Genomic DNA, 22,403 nt, shown 5'->3' with positions numbered 1-22,403 from the left:
ATGGTATCTAATACATGGGATCAGACAGCAGGAGGAGATGGTATCTAATACATGGGATCAGACAGGAGGAGGAGGGATGGTATCTAATACATGGGATCAGACAGGAGGAGATGGTATCAGGGACAGACAGGGAGGAGATGGTATCTAATACATGGGATCAGACAGGAGGAGGAGATGGTATCTAATACATGGGATCAGACAGGAGGAGGAGATGGTATCTAATACATGGGATCAGAGGAGATGGTATCTAATACATGGGATCAGGGATCAGACAGAGGAGGAGATGGTATCTAATACATGGGATCAGACAGGAGGAGGAGATGGTATCTAATACATGGGATCAGACAGGAGGAGGAGATGGTATCTAATACATGGGATCAGACAGGAGGAGGATGGTATCTAATACATGGGATCAGACAGGAGGAGGAGATGGTATCTAATACATGGGATCAGACAGGAGGAGGAGATGGTATCTAATACATGGGATCAGACAGGAGGAGGAGATGGTATCTAATACATGGGATCAGACAGGAGGAGGAGATGGTATCTAATACATGGGATCAGACAGGAGGAGGAGATGGTATCTAATACATGGGATCAGACAGGAGGAGGAGATGGTATCTAATACATGGGATCAGACAGGAGGAGGAGATGGTATCTAATACATGGGATCAGACAGGAGGAGGAGATGGTATCTAATACATGGGATCAGACAGGAGGAGGGTATCTAATACATGGGATATCTAATACATGGGATCAGACAGGAGGAGGAGATGGTGGTATCTAATACATGGGATCAGACAGGAGGAGGAGATGGTATCTAATACATGGGATCAGACAGGAGGAGGAGATGGTATCTAATACATGGGATCAGACAGAGGAGGAGATGGTATCTAATACATGGGATCAGACAGGAGGAGGAGGGATGGTATCTAATACATGGGATCAGACAGGAGGAGGAGATGGTATCTAATACATGGGATCAGACAGGAGGAGGAGATGGTATCTAATACATGGGAGACAGAGATGGTATCTAATACATGGGATCAGACAGGAGATGAGGGATCAGACAGGAGGAGGAGATGGTATCTACATGGGATCAGACAGGAGGAGGAGATGGTATCTATGGGATCAGACAGGAGGAGGAGATGGTATCTAATACATGGGATCAGACAGGAGGAGATGGTATCTAATACATGGGATCAGACAGCAGGAGGAGATGGTATCTAATACATGGGATCAGACAGGAGGAGGAGATGGTATCTAATACATGGGATCAGACAGGAGGAGATGGTATCTAATACATGGGATCAGGACAGCAGGAGGAGATGGTATCTAATACATGGGATCAGACATGGGGTATCAGACATGGGAGACAGAGGAGGTGGTATCTAATACATGGGATCAGACAGGAGGAGATGGTATCTAATACATGGGATCAGACAGGGAGGAGATGGTATCTAATACATGGGATCAGACAGGAGGAGGAGATGGTATCTAATACATGGGATCAGACAGGAGGAGATGGTATCTAATACATGGGATCAGACAGCAGGAGGAGATGGTATCTAATACATGGGATCAGACAGGAGGAGGAGATGGTATCTAATACATGGGATCAGACAGCAGGAGGAGATGGTATCTAATACATGGGATCAGACAGGAGGAGGAGATGGTATCTAATACATGGGATCAGACAGGAGGAGATGGTATCTAATACATGGGATCAGACAGGAGGAGGAGATGGTATCTAATACATGGGATCAGACAGGAGGAGGAGATGGTATCTAATACATGGGATCAGACAGGAGGAGGAGATGGTATCTAATACATGGGATCAGACAGGAGGAGGAGATGGTATCTAATACATGGGATCAGACAGGAGGAGATGGTATCTAATACATGGGATCAGACAGCAGGAGATGGTAGATGGTATCTAATACATGGGATCAGACAGGAGGAGGAGATGGTATCTAATGGGATCAGACAGGAGGAGGAGATGGGATCAGACAGCAGGAGGAGATGAGATGGTATCTAATACATGGGATCAGACAGGAGGAGGAGATGGTATCTAATACATGGGATCAGACAGGAGGAGGAGATGGTATCTAATACATGGGATCAGACAGGAGGAGGAGATGGTATCTAATACATGGGATCAGACAGGAGGAGGAGATGGTATCTAATACATGGGATCAGACAGCAGGAGGAGATGGTATCTAATACATGGGATCAGACAGGAGGAGGAGATGGTATCTAATACATGGGATCAGACAGCAGGAGGAGATGGTATCTAATACATGGGATCAGACAGGAGGAGATGGTATCTAATACATGGGATCAGACAGGAGGAGAGATGGTATCTAATACATGGGATCAGACAGCAGGAGGAGATGGTAGCATGGGATCAGACAGGAGAGGAGATGGTATCTAATACATGGGATCAGACAGGAGGAGGAGATGGTATCTAATACATGGGATCAGACAGGAGGAGGAGATGGTATCTAATACATGGGATCAGACAGCAGGAGGAGATGGTATCTAATACATGGGATCAGACAGGAGGAGGAGATGGTATCTAATACATGGGATCAGACAGGAGGAGGAGATGGTATCTAATACATGGGATCAGACAGGAGGAGATGGTGGTATCTAATACATGGGATCAGACAGGAGGAGGAGATGGTATCTAATACATGGGATCAGACAGGAGGAGGAGATGGTATCTAATACATGGGATCAGACAGCAGGAGATGGTATCTAATACATGGGATCAGACAGGAGGAGGAGATGGTATCTAATACATGGGATGGTATGGTATCTAATACATGGGATCAGACAGGAGGAGGAGATGGTATCTAATACATGGGATCAGACAGGAGGAGGAGATGGTATCTAATCAGACAGGAGGAGGAGATGGGATCAGACAGGGAGGGTATCTAATACATGGGATCAGACAGGAGGAGGAGATGGTATCTAATACATGGGATCAGACAGGAGGAGGAGATGGTATGGTATCTAATACATGGGATCAGACAGCAGGAGGAGATGGTATCTAATACATGGGATCAGACAGGAGGAGATGGTATCTAATACATGGGATCAGACAGCAGGAGGAGATGGTATCTAATACATGGGATCAGACAGGAGGAGGAGATGGTATCTAATACATGGGATCAGACAGGAGGAGGAGATGGTATCTAATACATGGGATCAGACAGGAGGAGGAGATGGTATCTAATACATGGGATCAGACAGCAGGAGGAGATGGTATCTAATACATGGGATCAGACAGGAGGAGATGGTATCTAGGGAGACAGAGATGGTATCTAATACATGGGATCAGACAGGAGGAGGAGATGGTATCTAGGAGACAGAGGAGGAGATGGTATCTAATACATGGGATCAGACAGCAGGAGGAGAGATGGTATCTAATACATGGGATCAGACAGGAGGAGATGGTATCTAATACATGGGATCAGACAGCAGGAGGAGATGGTATCTAATACATGGGATCAGACAGGGAGGAGATGGTATCTAATACATGGGATCAGACAGGAGGAGGAGATGGTATCTAATACATGGGATCAGACAGCAGGGAGATGGTATCTAATACATGGGATCAGACAGAGGGAGATGGTATCTAATACATGGGATCAGACAGGAGGAGGAGATGGTATCTATACAGATCAGACAGCAGGAGATGGTATCTAATACATGGGATCAGACAGCAGGAGGAGATGGTATCTAATACATGGGATCAGACAGGAGGAGGAGATGGTATCTAATACATGGGATCAGACAGCAGGAGGAGATGGTATCTAATACATGGGATCAGACAGGAGGAGATGGTATCTAATACATGGGATCAGACAGGAGGAGGAGATGGTATCTAATACATGGGATCAGACAGGAGGAGGAGATGGTATCTAATACATGGGATCAGACAGCAGGAGGAGATGGTATCTAATACATGGGATCAGACAGGAGGAGGAGATGGTATCTAATACATGGGATCAGACAGGAGGAGATGGTATCTAATACATGGGATCAGACAGCAGGAGATGGTATCTAATACATGGGATCAGACAGCAGGAGGAGATGGTATCTAATACATGGGATCAGACAGGAGGAGGGGAGATGGTATCTAATACATGGGATCAGACAGGAGGAGGAGATGGTATCTAATACATGGGATCAGACAGGGAGGAGAGATGGGGATCAGACAGGAGGAGGAGATGGTATCTAATACATGGGATCAGACAGGAGGAGGAGATGGTATCTAATACATGGGATCAGACAGGAGGAGGAGATGGTATCTAATACATGGGATCAGACAGGAGGAGATGGTATCTAATACATGGGAGACAGCAGGAGGAGATGGTATCTAATACATGGGATCAGACAGGGAGGAGATGGTATCTAATACATGGGATGACAGGAGGAGGAGATGGTATCTAATACATGGGATCAGACAGGAGGAGGAGATGGTATCTAATACATGGGATCAGACAGGAGGAGGAGATGGTATCTAATACATGGGATCAGACAGGAGGAGGAGATGGTATCTAATACATGGGATCAGACAGGAGGAGAGGATCTAATACATGGGATCAGACAGGAGGAGATGGTATCTAATGGGATCATGGGAGGAGATCAGACAGGGATCAGACAGAGGAGATGGTATCTAATACATGGGATCAGACAGGAGGAGGAGATGGTATCTAATACATGGGATCAGACAGGAGGAGGAGATGGTATCTAATACATGGGAACAGACAGCAGGAGGAGATGGGATCAGACAGGAGGAGGAGATGGTATCTAATACATGGGATCAGACAGGAGGAGGAGATGGTATCTAATACATGGGATCAGACAGGAGGAGGAGATGGTATCTAATACATGGGATCAGACAGGAGGAGATGGTATCTAATACATGGGATCAGACAGGAGGAGGAGATGGTATCTAATACATGGGATCAGACAGGAGGAGGAGATGGTATCTAATACATGGGATCAGACAGGAGGAGGAGATGGTATCTAATACATGGGATCAGACAGGAGGAGGAGATGGTATCTAATACATGGGATCAGACAGGAGGAGGAGATGGTATCTAATACATGGGATCAGACAGGAGGAGGAGATGGTATCTAATACATGGGATCAGACAGGAGGAGGAGATGGTATCTAATACATGGGATCAGACAGGAGGAGATGGTATCTAATATCAGACAGGAGGAGGAGATGGGGATCAGACAGGAGGAGGAGATGGTATCTAATACATGGGATCAGACAGGAGAGGAGATGGTATCTAATACATGGGATCAGACAGGGATCAGACAGGAGGAGATGGTATCTAATACATGGGATCAGACAGGAGGAGATGGTATCTAATACATGGGATGACAGTATCTAATACATGGGATCAGACAGGAGGAGGAGATGGTATCTAATACATGGGATCAGACAGGAGGAGGAGGTGGTATCTAATACATGGGATCAGACAGCAGGGTTGGTATCTAATACATGGGATCAGACAGTAGGTGGTGTTATTGGAGATGGTATTTTAGTGGTGATAGTATGGTGGTGTTATTGGCTCAGGTTATTTTAGTGGTGATAGTATGGTGGTGTTATTGGGATTTTAGTGGTGATAGGTGTTATTGGTGATAGTATGGTGGTGAGGCTCTGATTATTTTAGTGGTGATAGTATGGTGGTGTTATTGGCTCGGTTATTTTAGTGGTGGTGATAGTATGGTGGTGTTATTGGCTCAGTGGGAGATTATTTTAGTGGTGATAGTATGGTGGTGTTATTGGCTCAGTGGTGAGGTTATTTTAGTGGTGATAGTATGGTGGTGTTATTGGCACAGTGGTGAGGTTATTTTAGTGGTGATAGTATGGTGGTGTTATTGTTTGCTCAGTGGGAGGATTTTAGTGGTGATAGTATGGTTTGTTAGTGGTGGTGTTATTGGTAGTGGTGATAGTATGGTGGTGTTATTGGCTCTGTTATTTTAGTGGTGATAGTATGGTGGTGTTATTAGTGGTGGTGATAGTATGGTGGTGTTATTGGCACAGTGGTGAGGTTATTTTAGTGGTGATAGTATGGTGGTGTTATTGGCTCTGTTATTTTAGGTTATTTTAGTGGTGATAGTATGGTGGTGTTATTGGCTCGGTTATTTTAGTGGTGATAGTATGGTGGTGTTATTGGCTCTGTTATTTTAGTGGTGATAGTATGGTGGTGTTATGGTGTTATTGGTGATAGTATGGTGGTGTTATTGGCTTATTTTAGTGGTGATAGTATGGTGGTGTTATTGTTATCGTATGGTGGTGTTATTATTTTAGTGGTGATAGTATGGTGGTGTTATTGGCTCGGTTATTTTAGTGGTGATAGTATGGTGGTGTTATTGGCACAGTGGTGAGGTTATTTTAGTGGTGATAGTATGGTGGTGTTATTGGCTCTGTTATTTTAGTGGTGATAGTATGGTGGTGTTATTGGCTCAGTGGGAGGTTATTTTAGTGGTGATGGTATGGTGGTGTTATTGGCACAGTGGTGAGGTTATTTTAGTGGTGATAGTATGGTGGTGTTATTGGCTCTGTTATTTTAGTGGTGATAGTATGGTGGTGTTATTGGCACAGTGGTGAGGTTATTTTAGTGGTGATAGTATGGTGGTGTTATTGGCTAGGTTATTTTAGTGGTGATAGTATGGTGGTGTTATTGGCACAGTGGGAGGTTATTTTAGTGGTGATAGTATGGTGGTGTTATTGGCACAGTGGGAGGTTATTTTAGTGGTGATAGTATGGTGGTGTTATTGGCACAGTGGTGAGGTTATTTTAGTGGTGATAGTATGGTGGTGTTATTGGCTCTGTTATTTTAGTGGTGATAGTATGGTGGTGTTATTGGCTCAGTGGTGAGGTTATTTTAGTGGTGACAGTATGGTGGTGTTATTGGCTCGGTTATTTTAGTGGTGACAGTGGTGATTGAGTATTATTTTAGGTGGTGGTGTATTGGCTCGGTTATTTTAGTGGTGACAGTATGGTGATTGATGGTATTTTAGTGGTGATAGTATGGTGGTGTTATTGGCACAGTGGTGAGGTTATTTTAGTGGTGATAGTATGGTGGTGTTATTGGCTCTGTTATTTTAGTGGTGATAGTATGGTGGTGTTATTGGCTCTGTTATTTTAGTGGTGATAGTATGGTGGTGTTATTGGCACAGTGGTGAGGTTATTTTAGTGGTGATAGTATGGTGGTGTTAGTGGGTTAGAGTTATTTTAGTGGTGATAGTATGGTGGTGTTATTGGCACAGTGGTGAGGTTATTTTAGTGGTGATAGTATGGTGGTGTTATTGGCTCTGTTATTTTAGTGGTGACAGTAGGGTTATTTTTAGTGGTGATAGTATGGTGGTGTTATTGGCTAGGTTATTTTAGTGGTGATAGTATGGTGGTGTTATTGGCTCAGTGGGAGGTTATTTTAGTGGTGATAGTATGGTGGTGTTATTGGCTCTGTTATTTTAGTGGTGATAGTATGGTGGTGTTATTGGCTCTGTTATTTTAGTGGTGATAGTATGGTGGTGTTATTGGCTCTGTTATTTTAGTGGTGATAGTATGGTGGTGTTATTGGCTCGGTTATTTTAGTGGTGATAGTATGGTGGTGTTATTGGCTCGGTTATTTTAGTGGTGATAGTATGGTGGTGTTATTGGCTCTGTTATTTTAGTGGTGATAGTATGGTGGTGTTATTGGCTCTGTTATTTTAGTGGTGATAGTATGGTGGTGTTATTGGCTCGGTTATTTTAGTGGTGATAGTATGGTGGTGTTATTGGCTCTGTTATTTTAGTGGTGATAGTATGGTGGTGTTATTGGCTCTGTTATTTTAGTGGTGATAGTATGGTGGTGTTATTGGCTCTGTTATTTTAGTGGTGATAGTATGGTGGTGTTATTGGCTCTGTTATTTTAGTGGTGATAGTATGGTGGTGTTATTGGCTCGGTTATTTTAGTGGTGACAGTATGGTGGTGTTATTGGCTAGGTTATTTTAGTGGTGATAGTATAGCTCTGTTACAGTAGTGATGGTGTCACCATGTGGTGACAGTATGGTGGTGTTGTCATATGGTGGGTTATGGTGACACCCAGGGGCCTCTTTCAGTGTTACAAATCACCAAGGTCCAAATAAATGAATCTGGAACACAGCGTAGGGGCTGGCGGCGCTCAGTAAATCAGTTGTTCCAGGTAATGGGGTCAAATGTTCCGTGTCAATGGTTTATTTGATTGGATTGAATGGTTTGTTGAACTTTGAACTCGATGGTTTCTCCTTGACATACACTCATTTTTTTTAACTTAAAAATGTATTCGCAATTACGTTAGGTGGAGTTACCCTATTCTAGATCTTACTCTCTCTCTCCTCATCCTTCTCTCATCCTTCTCCCCTCTCATTCTCCTCTCCTTCTCCCCTCTCATTCTCCTCTCCTTCTCCCTTCTCCCCTCTCATTCTCCTCTCCTTCTCCCTTCTCCCCTCTCATTGTCCTCTCCTTCTCCCCTCTCATTCTCCTCTCCTTCTCCCCTCTCATTCTCCTCTCCTTCTCCTTTCTCCCCTCTCATTGTCCTCTCCTTCTCCCCTCTCATTCTCCTCTCCTTCTCCCCTCTCATTGTCCTCTCCTTCTCCCCTCTCATTGTCCTCTCCTTCTCCCCTCTCATTGTCCTCTCCTTCTCCCCTCTCATTGTCCTCTCCTTCTCCCCTCTCATTGTCCTCTCCTTCTCCCCTCTCATTGTCCTCTCCTTCTCCCCTCTCATTCTGCTCTCCTTCTCCCCTCTCATTCTCCTCTCCTTCTCCCCTCTCATTGTCCTCTCCTTCTCCCCTCTCATTGTCCTCTCCTTCTCCCCTCTCATTGTCCTCTCCTTCTCCCCTCTCATTGTCCTCTCCTTCTCCCCTCTCATTGTCCTCTCCTTCTCCCCTCTCATTCTCCTCTCCTTCTCCCCTCTCATCCTCCTCTCCTTCTCCCCTCTCATCCTTCTCTCCTCTCATTCTCCTTCTCCCCTCTCATCCTCCTCTCCTTCTCATTCTCCTTCTCCCCTCTCATCCTCCTCTCCAGTGTTCCTAACTCGTGCCCGGCCAGTCCGAGGGGTGCGGGGTCATCGGGTTATCGCTACGGACGCAACGTGACATCTGACCTCCAGCTGGCTGCGGAGTTCGCTGCCAAGGCTGTCTCCGAGCAACAGCGGGGCGTTGCCGAGCAACACGGAGAGTCCGGCGGCGGAGACAGCCCCAAGGTATACTTCCCTCTGTGTGTGTGTGTGTGTGTGTGTGTGTGTGTGTATATAATGGGGGTTAATATATATATATATATTAACCCCTCTCTCCTGTCTTATCCAGGATGAATCGAAGCCTCCCTACTCCTACGCCCAGTTGATAGTCCAGGCCATCTCTTCAGCACCAGACAGACAGCTGACCCTGTCTGGAATCTACACACACATCACCAAACACTACCCCTACTATCGCACTGCAGACAAGGGCTGGCAGGTAACTAGACACATCACCTACCCCTACTACCAGGTAACTAGACACATCACCTACCCCTACTACCAGGTAACTAGACACATCACCTACCCCTACTACCAGGTAACTAGACACATCACCTACCCCTACTACCAGGTAACTAGACACATCACCTACCACTACTACCAGGTAACTAGACACATCACCTACCACTACTACCAGGTAACTAGACACATCACCTACCCCTACTACCAGGTAACTAGACACATCACCTCCCCTACCCCTACTACCAGGTAACTAGACACATCACCTACCCCTACTACCAGGTAACTAGACACATCACCTACCCCTACTACCAGGTAACTAGACACATCACCTCCCCTACTACCAGGTAACTAGACACATCACCTACCCCTACTACCAGGTAACTAGACACATCACCTACCCCTACTACCAGGTAACTAGACACATCACCTCCCCTACTACCAGGTAACTAGACACATCACCTACCCCTACTACCAGGTAACTAGACACATCACCTACCCCTACTACCAGGTAACTAGACACATCACCTACCCCTACTACCAGGTAACTAGACACATCACCTACCCCTACTACCAGGTAACTAGACACATCACCTACCCCTACTACCAGGTAACTAGACACATCACCTACCCCTACTACCAGGTAACTAGACACATCACCTACCCCTACTACCAGGTAACTAGACACATCACCTACCCCTACTACCAGGTAACTAGACACATCACCTACCCCTACTACCAGGTAACTAGACACATCACCTACCCCTACTACCAGGTAACTAGACACATCACCTACCCCTACTACCAGGTAACTAGACACATCACCTACCACTACCCCTACTACCAGGTAACTAGACACATCACCTACCCCTACCACTACTACCAGGTAACTAGACACATCACCTACCCCTACTACCAGGTAACTAGACACATCACCTACCCCTACTACCAGGTAACTAGACACATCACCTACCCCTACTACCAGGTAACTAGACACATCACCTACCACTACCCCTACTACCAGGTAACTAGACACATCACCTACCCCTACCACTACTACCAGGTAACTAGACACATCACCTACCCCTACTACCAGGTAACTAGACACATCACCTACCCCTACTACCAGGTAACTAGACACATCACCTACCCCTACTACCAGGTAACTAGACACATCACCTACCCCTACTACCAGGTAACTAGACACATCACCTCCCCCTACTACCAGGTAACTAGACACATCACCTACCCCTACTACCAGGTAACTAGACACATCACCTACCACTACTACCAGGTAACTAGACACATCACCTACCCCTACTACCAGGTAACTAGACACATCACCTACCCCTACTACCAGGTAACTAGACACATCACCTACCCCTACTACCAGGTAACTAGACACATCACCTACCACTACCCCTACTACCAGGTAACTAGACACATCACCTACCCCTACCACTACTACCAGGTAACTGACACATCACCTACCCCTACTACCAGGTAACTAGACACATCACCTACCCCTACTACCAGGTAACTAGACACATCACCTACCCCCCCTACTACCAGGTAACTAGACACATCACCTACCACTACCCCTACTACCAGGTAACTAGACACATCACCTACCACTACCCCTACTACCAGGTAACTAGACACATCACCTACCCCCCCTACTACCAGGTAACTAGACACATCACCTACCACTACTACCAGGTAACTAGACACATCACCTACCCCTACCACTACTACCGGTAACTAGACACATCACCTACCCCTACTACCAGGTAACTAGACACATCACCTCCCCTACTACTACCAGGTAACTAGACACATCACCTACCCCTACTACCAGGTAACTAGACACATCACCTACCCCTACTACCAGGTAACTAGACACATCACCTACCCCTACTACCAGGTAACTAGACACATCACCTACCCCTACTACCAGGTAACTAGACACATCACCTACCCCTACTACCAGGTAACTAGACACATCACCTACCCCTACTACCAGGTAACTAGACACATCACCTACCCCTACTACCAGGTAACTAGACACATCACCTCCCCCTACTACCAGGTAACTAGACACATCACCTACCCCTACTACCAGGTAACTAGACACATCACCTACCCCTACTACCAGGTAACTAGACACATCACCTACCCCTACTACCAGGTAACTAGACACATCACCTACCCCTACTACCAGGTAACTAGACACATCACCTACCACTACCCCTACTACCAGGTAACTAGACACATCACCTACCCCTACCACTACTACCAGGTAACTGACACATCACCTACCCCTACTACCAGGTAACTAGACACATCACCTACCCCTACTACCAGGTAACTAGACACATCACCTACCCCTACTACCAGGTAACTAGACACATCACCTACCACTACCCCTACTACCAGGTAACTAGACACATCACCTACCCCTACCACTACTACCAGGTAACTAGACACATCACCTACCCCTACTACCAGGTAACTAGACACATCACCTACCCCTACTACCAGGTAACTAGACACATCACCTACCCCTACTACCAGGTAACTAGACACATCACCTACCCCTACTACCAGGTAACTAGACACATCACCTACCCCTACTACCAGGTAACTAGACACATCACCTACCCCTACTACCAGGTAACTAGACACATCACCTACCCCTACTACCAGGTAACTAGACACATCACCTACCCCTACTACCAGGTAACTAGACACATCACCTACCCCTACTACCAGGTAACTAGACACATCACCTACCCCTACTACCAGGTAACTAGACACATCACCTACCCCTACCCCTACTACCAGGTAACTAGACACATCACCTACCCCTACTACCAGGTAACTAGACACATCACCTCCCCTACTACCAGGTAACTAGACACATCACCTACCCCTACTACCAGGTAACTAGACACATCACCTCCCCTACTACCAGGTAACTAGACACATCACCTCCCCCTACTACCAGGTAACTAGACACATCACCTACCCCTACTACCAGGTAACTAGACACATCACCTACCCCTACTACCAGGTAACTAGACACATCACCTCCCCTACTACCAGGTAACTAGACACATCACCTACCCCTACTACCAGGTAACTAGACACATCACCTCCCCCTACTACCAGGTAACTAGACACATCACCTCCCCTACTACCAGGTAACTAGACACATCACCTCCCCTACTACCAGGTAACTAGACACATCACCTACCCTACTACCAGGTAACTAGACACATCACCTACCACTACTACCAGGTAACTAGACACATCACCTCCCCTACTACCAGGTAACTAGACACATCACCTACCACTACCCCTACTACCAGGTAACTAGACACATTACCCTACCACTACTACCAGGTAACTAGACACATCACCTACCCCTACTACCAGGTAACTAGACACATCACCTACCCCTACTACCAGGTAACTAGACACATCACCTACCCCTACTACCAGGTAACTAGACACATCACCTACCCCTACTACCAGGTAACTAGACACATCACCTACCCCTACTACCAGGTAACTAGACACATCACCTACCCCTACTACCAGGTAACTAGACACATCACCTACCCCTACTACCAGGTAACTAGACACATCACCTACCCCTACTACCAGGTAACTAGACACATCACCTACCCCTACTACCAGGTAACTAGACACATCACCTACCCCTACTACCAGGTAACTAGACACATCACCTCCCCCTACTACCAGGTAACTAGACACATCACCTACCCCTACTACCAGGTAACTAGACACATCACCTACCCCTACCACTACTACCAGGTAACTAGACACATCACCTACCCCTACTACCAGGTAACTAGACACATCACCTACCCCTACCACTACTACCAGGTAACTAGACACATCACCTACCACTACTACCAGGTAACTAGACACATCACCTACCCCTACTACCAGGTAACTAGACACATCACCTACCCCTACTACCAGGTAACTAGACACATCACCTACCCCTACTACCAGGTAACTAGACACATCACCTACCCCTACTACCAGGTAACTAGACACATCACCTACCCTACTACCAGGTAACTAGACACATCACCTCCCCTACTACCAGGTAACTAGACACATCACCTACCCCTACTACCAGGTAACTAGACACATCACCTACCCCTACTACCAGGTAACTAGACACATCACCTACCCCTACTACCAGGTAACTAGACACATCACCTCCCCTACTACCAGGTAACTAGACACATCACCTACCCCTACTACCAGGTAACTAGACACATCACCTCCCCTACTCCAGGTGTGATTGGATACCAGGTAACTACACACATCACCTACCCCTACTACCAGGTAACTAGACACATCACCTCCCCTACTACCAGGTAACTAGACACATCACCTACCCCTACTACCAGGTAACTAGACACATCACCTCCCCTACTACCAGGTAACTAGACACATCACCTACCCCTACTACCAGGTAACTAGACACATCACCTACCCCTACTACCAGGTAACTAGACACATCACCTACCCCTACTACCAGGTAACTAGACACATCACCTACCCCTACTACCAGGTAACTAGACACATCACCTACCCCTACTACCAGGTAACTAGACACATCACCTACCCCTACTACCAGGTAACTAGACACATCACCTACCCCTACTACCAGGTAACTAGACACATCACCTACCCCTACTACCAGGTAACTAGACACATCACCTCCCCCTACTACCAGGTAACTAGACACATCACCTACCCCTACTACCAGGTAACTAGACACATCACCTACCCCTACTACCAGGTGTGATAACTAGACACATCACCTACCCCTACTACCAGGTAACTAGACACATCACCTACCCCTACTACCAGGTAACTAGACACATCACCTCCCCTACTACCAGGTAACTAGACACATCACCTACCCCTAATACCAGGTAACTAGACACATCACCTACCCCTACTACCAGGTAACTAGACACATCACCTCCCCTACTACCAGGTAACTAGACACATCACCTACCCTACTACCAGGTAACTAGACACATCACCTACCCCTACTACCAGGTAACTAGACACATCACCTACCCCTACTACCAGGTAACTAGACACATCACCTACCCCTACTACCAGGTAACTAGACACATCACCTCCCCTACTACCAGGTAACTAGACACATCACCTACCCCTACTACCAGGTAACTAGACACATCACCTACCCCTACTACCAGGTAACTAGACACATCACCTACCCCTACTACCAGGTAACTAGACACATCACCTACCCCTACTACCAGGTAACTAGACACATCACCTACCACTACTACCAGGTAACTCACCTACCCCTAGACACATCACCTACCCCTACTACCAGGTAACTAGACACATCACCTACCCCTACTACCAGGTAACTAGACACATCACCTACCCCTACTACCAGGTAACTAGACACATCACCTACCCCTGGTAACTGGACTACCAGGTAACTAGACACATCACCTACCCCTACTACCAGGTAACTAGACACATCACCTACCCCTACTACCAGGTAACTAGACACATCACCTACCCCTACTACCAGGTAACTAGACACATCACCTACCCCTACTACCAGGTAACTAGACACATCACCTCCCCCTACTACCAGGTAACTAGACACATCACCTACCCCTACTACCAGGTAACTAGACACATCACCTACCCCTACTACCAGGTAACTAGACACATCACCTACCCCTACTACCAGGTAACTAGACACATCACCTACCCCTACTACCAGGTAACTAGACACATCACCTACCCCTACTACCAGGTAACTAGACACATCACCTCCCCTACTACCAGGTAACTAGACACATCACCTACCCCTACTACCAGGTAACTAGACACATCACCTCCCCCTACCACCAGGTAACTAGGTGTTTGATGTAATGTTGTGTTCTCTCTCCGAAGTATCACCGACTCTCCTCCCCTTCCTCTGTTCCCAGAACTCGATCCGCCACAACCTGTCTCTGAACCGCTACTTCCTGAAGGTGGCTCGTAGCCAGGAGGAGCCTGGGAAAGGTAGTTTCTGGCGCGTGGACTCGGCCTCCGAGGGCAAGCTGGTGGAACAAGCCTTCAGGAAGAGACGGCAGAGGGGCGTGGCCTGCTTCCGCACGCCGTTCGGACCGCTCTCGTCCAGGTACGACCCCTGACCTCTAGCTAATCCCTGACCTCTAGCTGACCTCTAGCTAATCCCTGATCTCTAGCTAATCCCTGATCTCTAGCTGACCTCTAGCTAATCCCTGATCTCTAGCTGACCTCTAGCTAATCCCTGATCTCTAGCTGACCTCTAGCTAATCCCTGACCTCTAGCTGACCTCTAGCTAATCCCTAACCTCTAGCTGACCTCTAGCTAATCCCTGATCTCTAGCTGACCTCTAGCTAATCCCTGATCTCTAGCTGACCTCTAGCTAATCCCTAACCTCTAGCTGACCTCTTGCTAATCCCTGATCTCTAGCTGACCTCTAGCTAATCCCTGATCTCTAGCTGACCTCTAGCTAATCCCTGATCTCTAGCTGACCTCTAGCTAATCCCTGATCTCTAGCTGACCTCTAGCTAATCCCTGACCTCTAGCTGACCTCTAGCTAATCCCTGATCTCTAGCTGACCTCTAGCTAATCCCTGATCTCTAGCTGACCTCTAGCTAATCCCTGACCTCTAGCTAATCCCTGAATTCTAGCTGACCTCTAGCTAATCAAGTTCGTGAAGAGCAACTGTTAGTAGAACCAGGTGTGTTATAGTGCAGGGTTGTAGTAAAAGCCTGCACACACAGTAGCTTCTCTTCAGACCCTCCACGATGTATTGACCTGTCAACCCGCAGTTAAACAGTTATAATCTGTCTGCTTCTGCCTCTGTTTAACTCTCTCTGTCCTCTGTCAGTTAAACAGTTATAATCTGTCTGTTTCTGCCTCTGTTTAACTCCCTCTGTCAGTTAAACAGTTATAATCTGTCTGCTTCTGCCTCTGTTTAACTCTCTCTGTCCTCTGTCAGTTAAACAGTTATAATCTGTCTGCTTCTGCCTCTGTTTAACTCCCTCTGTCAGTTAAACAGTTATAATCTGTCTTGCTTCTGCCTCTGTTTAACTCTAAGTCTCTCTCTGTCAGTTAAACAGTTATAATCTGTCTGCTTCTGCCTCTGTTTAACTCTCTCTGTCCTCTGTCAGTTAAACAGTTATAATCTGTCTGCTTCTGCCTCTGTTTAACTCCCTCTGTCAGTTAAACAGTTATAATCTAACGTCTGCTTCTGCCTCTGTTTAACTCCCTCTGTCCTCTGTCAGTTAAACAGTTATAATCTGTCTGCTTCTGCCTCTGTTTAACTCCCTGTGTCCTCTGTCAGTTAAACAGTTATAATCTGTCTGCTTCTGCCTCTGTTTAACTTCCTCTGTCAGTTAAACAGTTATAATCTGTCTGCTTCTGCCTCTGTTTAACTCCCTCTGTCAGTTAAACAGTTATAATCTGTCTGCTTCTGCCTCTGTTTAACTCTCTCTGTCAGTTAAACAGTTATAATCTGTCTGCTTCTAAGCCTCTGTTTAACTCCCTGTCTCAGTAGTTGATTGGAACAGTTATAGTAATCTGTCTGCTTCTACCTGTGATTTAACTCTCTCTGTCAGTTAAACAGTTTGGATAAACACAGTAAGTCTGCTTCTGCCTCTGTGTTAACTCAGTAAGTCTCTGTCAGTTAAACAGTTATAAACACAGTAAGTCTGCTTCAGTAAGGTGTGATTTAACTCCCTCTGTCCTCTCAGTCAGTTAAACAGTTATAATCTGTCTGAACTTCTGCCTCTGTTTAACTCCTCTGTCAGTTAAACAGTTATAAGTCTGTCTGTTTCTTGGACAGTTACTTCTTGATTCTCTCTCTCTCAGTAAGGTGTCTCTCCTCTCTCTCTCTCGTAAGGTGTGATTGGATAGAACAAAGTAAGTCTCTCTCTCAGTGAGGTGTGATTGGATAGAACACAGTAAGTCTCTCTCTCTCAGTAAGGTGTGATTGGATAGAACACAGTAAGTCTCTCTCAGTAAGGTGTGATTGGATAGAACACAGTAAGTCTCTCTCTCAGTAAGGTGTGATTGGATAGAACACAGTAAGTCTCTCTCTCAGTAAGGTGTGATTGGATAGAACACAGTAAGTCTCTCTCAGTAAGGTGTGATTGGATAGAACACAGTAAGTCTCTCTCTCAGTAAGGTGTGATTGGATAGAACACAGTAAGTCTCTCTCTCAGTAAGGTGTGATTGGATAGAACACAGTAAGTCTCTCTCTCTCAGTAGGTGTGATTGGATAGAACACAGTAAGTCTCTCTCTCAGTAAGGTGTGATTGGATAGAACACAGTAAGTCTCTCTCTCAGTAAGGTGTGATTGGATAGAACACAGTAAGTCTCTCTCTCAGTAAGGTGTGATTAGATAGAACACAGTAAGTCTCTCTCTCTCAGTAAGGTGTGATTGGATAGAACACAGTAAGTCTCTCTCTCAGTAAGGTGTGATTGGATAGAACACAGTAAGTCTCTCTCTCAGTAAGGTGTGATTGGATAGAACACAGTAAGTCTCTCTCTCAGTAAGGTGTGATTGGATAGAACACAGTAAGTCTCTCTCTCTCAGTAAGGTGTGATTGGATAGAACACAGTAAGTCTCTCTCTCAGTGAGGTGTGATTGGATAGAACACAGTAAGTCTCTCTCTCAGTAAGGTGTGATTGGATAGAACACAGTAAGTCTCTCTCTCAGTAAGGTGTGATTGGATAGAACACAGTAAGTCTCTCTCTCAGTAAGGTGTGATTGGATAGAACACAGTAAGTCTCTCTCTCAGTAAGGTGTGATTGGATAGAACACAGTAAGTCTCTCTCTCAGTAAGGTGTGATTGGATAGAACACAGTAAGTCTCTCTCTCAGTAAGGTGTGATTGGATAGAACACAGTAAGTCTCTCTCTCTCTCAGTAAGGTGTGATTGGATAGAACACAGTAAGTCTCTCTCTCTCTCAGTAAGGTGTGATTGGATAGAACACAGTAAGTCTCTCTCTCAGTAAGGTGTGATTGGATAGAACACAGTAAGTCTCTCTCTCAGTAAGGTGTGATTGGATAGAACACAGTAAGTCTCTCTCTCAGTAAGGTGTGATTGGATAGAACACAGTAAGTCTCTCTCTCAGTAAGGTGTGATTGGATAGAACACAGTAAGTCTCTCTCTCTCTCAGTAAGGTGTGATTGGATAGAACACAGTAAGTCTCTCTCTCAGTAAGGTGTGATTGGATAGAACACAGTAAGTCTCTCTCTCAGTAAGGTGTGATTGGATAGAACACAGTAAGTCTCTCTCTCAGTAAGGTGTGATTGGATAGAACACAGTAAGTCTCTCTCTCTCAGTAAGGTGTGATTGGATAGAACACAGTAAGTCTCTCTCTCTCTCAGTAAGGTGTGATTGGATAGAACACAGTAAGTCTCTCTCTCAGTAAGGTGTGATTGGATAGAACACAGTAAGTCTCTCTCTCTCAGTAAGGTGTGATTGGATAGAACACAGTAAGTCTCTCTCTCAGTAAGGTGTGATTGGATAGAACACAGTAAGTCTCTCTCTCAGTAAGGTGTGATTGGATAGAACACAGTAAGTCTCTCTCTCAGTAAGGTGTGATTGGATAGAACACAGTAAGTCTCTCTCTCAGTAAGGTGTGATTGGATAGAACACAGTAAGTCTCTCTCTCTCAGTAAGGTGTGATTGGATAGAACACAGTAAGTCTCTCTCTCAGTAAGGTGTGATTGGATAGAACACAGTAAGTCTCTCTCTCAGTAAGGTGTGATTGGATAGAACACAGTAAGTCTCTCTCTCAGTAAGGTGTGATTGGATAGAACACAGTAAGTCTCTCTCTCAGTAAGGTGTGATTGGATAGAACACAGTAAGTCTCTCTCTCAGTAAGGTGTGATTGGATAGAACACAGTAAGTCTCTCTCTCAGTAAGGTGTGATTGGATAGAACACAGTAAGTCTCTCTCTCTCAGTAAGGTGTGATTGGATAGAACACAGTAAGTCTCTCTCTCTCAGTAAGGTGTGATTGGATAGAACACAGTAAGTCTCTCTCTCTCAGTAAGGTGTGATTGGATAGAACACAGTAAGTCTCTCTCTCAGTAAGGTGTGTGTCTGAAAACAATCCTGGAGTGTGTGTTCGCTCTCACCTTGTGAAAAGTCCCATTCTCAGTCTGAGAGGAGAGGGTGGTGTGTTTCGCTGGAGGGGGTCGTGTTTCGCTGGAGGGGGGCGGGTTTCGCTGGAGGGGGTCGTGTTTCGCTGGAGGGGGTCGTGTTTCGCTGGAGGGGGTCGTGTTTCGCTGGAGGGGGTCGTGTTTCGCTGGAGGGTGTTGTGTTTGCAGTGTGTTAATGCCCTAACCATTCCCCCTCTCTAGGAGTGCCCCAGCCTCCCCCACCCACCAGGGTCTCCTCTCCCCTCCCTCCAGTGGTCTTCAGACCCCAGAGTGTCTCTCTAGAGAGGGATCTCCGCTGTCTCACCACCACGACCTCGCTCACAAACTGGCCTCCGTACCAGAGTACAGATATACACAGAGCGCCCCAGGTAGGAAGGCATCTACACTATAACCTGTCCTCACTAGATACAGAGCTCCCCAGGTAGAGACACATCTACACCATAACCTGTCCTCACTAGATACAGAGCTCCCCAGGTAGAGACACATCTACACTATAACCTGTCCTCACTAGATACAGAGCTCCCCAGGTAGAGACACATCTACACCATAACCTGTCCTCCTCACTAGATACAGAGCTCCCCAGGTAGAGACACATCTACACCATAACCTGTCCTCACTAGATACAGAGCTCCCCAGGTAGGGACACATCTACACCATAACCTGTCCTCACTAGATACAGAGCTCCCCAGGTAGAGACACATCTACACCATAACCTGTCCTCCTCACTAGATACAGAGCTCCCCAGGTAGAGACACATCTACACCATAACCTGTCCTCCTCACTAGATACAGAGCTCCCCAGGTAGAGACACATCTACACCATAACCTGTCCTCACTAGATACAGAGCTCCCCAGGTAGAGACACATCTACACCATAACCTGTCCTCACTAGATACAGAGCTCCCCAGGTAGAGACACATCTACACCATAACCTGTCCTCACTAGATACAGAGCTCCCCAGGTAGAGACACATCTACACCATAACCTGTCCTCACTAGATACAGAGCTCCCCAGGTAGAGACACATCTACACCATAACCTGTCCTCACTAGATACAGAGCTCCCCAGGTAGGGACACATCTACACCATAACCTGTCCTCACTAGATACAGAGCTCCCCAGGTAGAGACACATCTACACTATAACCTGTCCTCACTAGATACAGAGCTCCCCAGGTAGAGACACATCTACACCATAACCTGTCCTCACTAGATACAGAGCTCCCCAGGTAGAGACACATCTACACCATAACCTGTCCTCCTCACTAGATACAGAGCTCCCCAGGTAGAGACACATCTACACCATAACCTGTCCTCACTAGATACAGAGCTCCCCAGGTAGAGACACATCTACACCATAACCTGTCCTCACTAGATACAGAGCTCCCCAGGTAGGAAGGCATCTACACCATAACCTGTCCTCACTAGATACAGAGCTCCCCAGGTAGAGACACATCTACACCATAACCTGTCCTCCTCACTAGATACAGAGCTCCCCAGGTAGAGACACATCTACACCATAACCTGTCCTCACTAGATACAGAGCTCCCCAGGTAGAGACACATCTACACCATAACCTGTCCTCACTAGATACAGAGCTCCCCAGGTAGAGACACATCTACACCATAACCTGTCCTCCTCACTAGATACAGAGCTCCCCAGGTAGAGACACATCGACACCATAACCTGTCCTCCTCACTAGATACAGAGCTCCCCAGGTAGAGACACATCTACACCATAACCTGTCCTCCTCACTAGATACAGAGCTCCCCAGGTAGAGACACATCTACACCATAACCTGTCCTCCTCACTAGATACAGAGCTCCCCAGGTAGAGACACATCTACACCATAACCTGTCCTCCTCACTAGATACAGAGCTCCCCAGGTAGAGACACATCTACACCATAACCTGTCCTCCTCACTAGATACAGAGCTCCCCAGGTAGAGACACATCTACACCATAACCTGTCCTCCTCACTAGATACAGAGCTCCCCAGGTAGAGACACATCTACACCATAACCTGTCCTCCTCACTAGATACAGAGCTCCCCAGGTAGAGACACATCTACACCATAACCTGTCCTCCTCACTAGATACAGAGCTCCCCAGGTAGAGACACATCTACACCATAACCTGTCCTCACTAGATACAGAGCTCCCCAGGTAGAGACACATCTACACCATAACCTGTCCTCCTCACTAGATACAGAGCTCCCCAGGTAGGGACACATCTACACCATAACCTGTCCTCCTCACTAGATACAGAGCTCCCCAGGTAGAGACACATCTACACCATAACCTGTCCTCCTCACTAGATACAGAGCTCCCCAGGTAGAGACACATCTACACCATAACCTGTCCTCCTCACTAGATACAGAGCTCCCCAGGTAGAGACACATCTACACCATAACCTGTCCTCACTAGATACAGAGCTCCCCAGGTAGAGACACATCTACACTATAACCTGTCCTCACTAGATACAGAGCTCCCCAGGTAGAGACACATCTACACTATAACCTGTCCTCACTAGATACAGAGCTCCCCAGGTAGAGACACATCTACACCATAACCTGTCCTCCTCACTAGATACAGAGCTCCCCAGGTAGGGACACATCTACACCATAACCTGT

At 46.5% G+C, this 22,403-nt stretch overlaps 3 long non-coding RNA genes and 1 pseudogene across 4 annotated transcripts; 2 read left to right on the top strand and 2 right to left on the bottom strand.

Moving 5' to 3' along the window:
* Positions 1–6,055: 6,055 nt before the first annotated feature.
* Positions 6,056–8,007, top strand: LOC127923229 (uncharacterized). Of its 2 annotated transcripts, XR_008113769.1 has the most exons (4): positions 6,056–6,130; positions 6,381–6,458; positions 6,642–6,863; positions 7,461–8,007. It is a non-coding gene; the product is annotated as an uncharacterized LOC127923229 (long non-coding RNA). The 2 variants fall into 2 exon arrangements; XR_008113770.1 differs by lacking the exons at positions 6,056–6,130; positions 6,381–6,458 and adding an exon at positions 6,136–6,210.
* Positions 8,008–8,084: 77 nt separating this feature from the next.
* The window catches only part of LOC127923233 (forkhead box protein K1-like), an 18,499-nt pseudogene continuing 4,180 nt past the window's right edge, over positions 8,085–22,403 (top strand).
* LOC127923228 (uncharacterized) lies at positions 10,514–15,402 on the bottom strand. The gene is made up of 6 exons (XR_008113768.1): positions 15,205–15,402; positions 14,194–14,358; positions 13,215–13,457; positions 12,651–12,716; positions 11,602–11,942; positions 10,514–10,872 (listed from the first exon to the last, which is right to left on the bottom strand). It is a non-coding gene; the product is annotated as an uncharacterized LOC127923228 (long non-coding RNA).
* On the bottom strand, positions 15,770–16,468 carry LOC127923230 (uncharacterized). Its single transcript, XR_008113771.1, has 3 exons — positions 16,164–16,468; positions 16,048–16,123; positions 15,770–15,989 (listed from the first exon to the last, which is right to left on the bottom strand). It is a non-coding gene; the product is annotated as an uncharacterized LOC127923230 (long non-coding RNA).

This window comes from Oncorhynchus keta, unplaced genomic scaffold (genome assembly GCF_023373465.1).
Source record: "Oncorhynchus keta strain PuntledgeMale-10-30-2019 unplaced genomic scaffold, Oket_V2 Un_contig_2890_pilon_pilon, whole genome shotgun sequence".
NCBI classification, from domain to species: Eukaryota; Metazoa; Chordata; class Actinopteri; order Salmoniformes; family Salmonidae; genus Oncorhynchus; species Oncorhynchus keta.
Note: the sequence above shows the minus strand (reverse complement) of the source record. Positions and strands in the feature narration are given on the sequence as shown.